The sequence below is a fragment of the Sciurus vulgaris genome (assembly GCF_902686455.1).
Source record: "Sciurus vulgaris genome assembly, chromosome: 14".
NCBI classification, from domain to species: domain Eukaryota; kingdom Metazoa; phylum Chordata; class Mammalia; order Rodentia; family Sciuridae; genus Sciurus; species Sciurus vulgaris.
This window is the reverse complement of record NC_136475.1, coordinates 66395524-66397791: the sequence shown is the minus strand read 5'-3', so window position 1 is coordinate 66397791 and position 2268 is coordinate 66395524. Positions and strand designations below refer to the sequence as shown.

Genomic DNA, 2268 nt, shown 5'->3' with positions numbered 1-2268 from the left:
TGACTAAACAGACTCCATTTTGCTCTGAGACTCCATGTTATGTAGGAAATAAACTTGTCCCATGGGAACGCCCTGCCTCTGTGCCCATCATCAGTTACTTAGTGTGACGTGTTTAACAATACAGAATGACAATTCCTATGTAAAGAAAAACTGCTCTCTTTTGATCCCTATTGCTCCTAAACAATGTACCATGTGAACAGTGATTGTGTGGATGTTAGTAACCATTCTTTAGTTTGTAGCTAGATAAGGGTCATTTTGACCCACTTCCCCCTCTGTGGATGATCTCATGATGTTAATGTGTAATTTCAAATCATAGCAACAAACACTTATAATTAATGTGATTTTTGGTATAAGAACCCCTACAACCCTGTGGCCGGGGCTGTTCTCCCAATAGCCATTTTTTGGGGCATTGTGTGAGACAGTCAGCTGGCTGGCTTAATAAAGACTCTCAAATTTGGACTTCTCAGTGGTGATTGGTCTGTTCTTAAGTTGAGCCCCATAACTTTAGAAGGGCAGTATAGATACTTCATGCAACTTTTGACTCAGAAACCTTCCTAAAAATTAAATTCATCAATCTTTTTTTCTTGGTGTCATGGTCAGTGTACCCTACCCCAGTCCCTTCCTGGGGCGTCTCCGATGCTGTGGCCTCACACCTCTGCCCTCTCCTCCCAAGTCTCTTCCTACAGATCACCCTCCCCTGGGTGCAGCTCCCAGAAAGAGGTTGTGCCTTCACCCATTCCAACCCAGGGTGCAGACCATCTCCATCCTGGGGTGCAGGTCTGCCCCTATCCTATCTCATCCTTGTCCTGAAGCTTGCTGCTCTGGCAGCTGGACATTTACCTTGGGCACCTGAAACTGCTGGGGGTAGTGTGGAGGGACTGGGGCTTCTTGTTTCTATTTGTGCTTAATCATACAGCAGGGAAGATTTTTAGGGGGATCATAAGGAGGCACTGCCTTAAGACTAGGGAAAAGGAGGAAGCACAGAGGTTGAGAAGTCTAGAGACTTGTTCCCTCCCGCTTGCTGTCCTCATAGCATGGTGGCCGCGGTGCTCGGGCTCTGGCTGGGCCTGCAGCCATGGGTCAGGACTCTGTGTGCCTTTTCCACCGCGGTATCCCTGGCCACTCATGCTTCGAGGCCTGGACTGCGTATGACAGAAAGAACATCCAAAAGTGAAAGGGAGCTGAGAAGAAAGGTACTACCTCCTAGGAGAGAGAAAATGGCTGTTGACCAGGACTGGCCTAGTGTTTACCCTGTTGCAGCACCATTTAAACCCTCCACAGTACCTCTACCTGTTCAAACGGGTTATCCAGTGAAAAAGGGCGTGCCTATGGCAAAGGAGGGAAATCTGGAACTTTTAAAGATCCCCAGTTTTCTGCATTTGACTCCTGTAGCAATTAAAAAAAAACAAAACTGTGAAGCTCTTAAAGATTTCTGTACTGAATGGCCAGCTGCACTAGTCAGTGACGAGAAATGTGAGAAGCATTTTCTGATTGAAATTGACACAGCTGATTGTTTCATCAGGACCATCTATTTGAAACCCCAAAGCTCGAGCAGCAACCTTAAGGGTGAAACTTTCCAGTTTGAATTTAGATGATCATGCAAAGAAGAAAATTAAGCTTGTAGGAGAACAATAACTGCAAGATCGTGGATGTACTTACCATCAAAACAGATAGGTGTCCTTTAAAGAGACAGAATTATGATTATGCGATGTATCTACTAACGGTTTTGTACCATGAGTCTTGGAAAACTGAAGAATGGGAAAAAAATAAGACTGAAGCGGACATGGAAGAATATATATGGAAAAATAGTGCCTCAGAAAACAATATCCTGGAAACTCTTCTTCTAATTAAAGCTGCTGAGAAGAACACAGAACTAAATAAAGAAGAGCTCCTTGGTACTAAAGAAGTTGAAGAATACTGAAAATCTGTTCTTACTCTTAAGAATGAGGGGGGGAATGAAACTACCCTTTCCCAATACAAAGAATCAGTGAAGAGAATATTAAGTTTGGCATGAATTATGAAGTTGAAAAACCTGCTTTATTAATATTATGATATATGTAATCTATATCTAATTTGATATAAAAGTGAAAATGTTTTAAAAAACATTGTTTTACATCAGACTTAAAATTATCCCTTTCACTTTAATGTGTGATGACAATGACTATTTCCAACTTTTTTTTTTTTTTTTTAAGTTTATATATTGGGTTAATTAGACTAGTCAGATGGAAAAAAAAAAAAGTCTGTATTTGGGTCTCCTCTCTAGCTGGT

At 41.8% G+C, this 2268-nt stretch overlaps 1 pseudogene across 1 annotated transcript; it reads left to right on the top strand.

The window, feature by feature from the left end:
* The first annotated feature begins 1034 nt into the window (after nt 1–1034).
* On the top strand, nt 1035–2024 carry LOC306643790 (small ribosomal subunit protein mS35-like; annotated as a pseudogene). Its single transcript has one exon. The product of its transcript is annotated as a small ribosomal subunit protein mS35-like (transcript).
* Nucleotides 2025–2268: the final 244 nt, after the last annotated feature.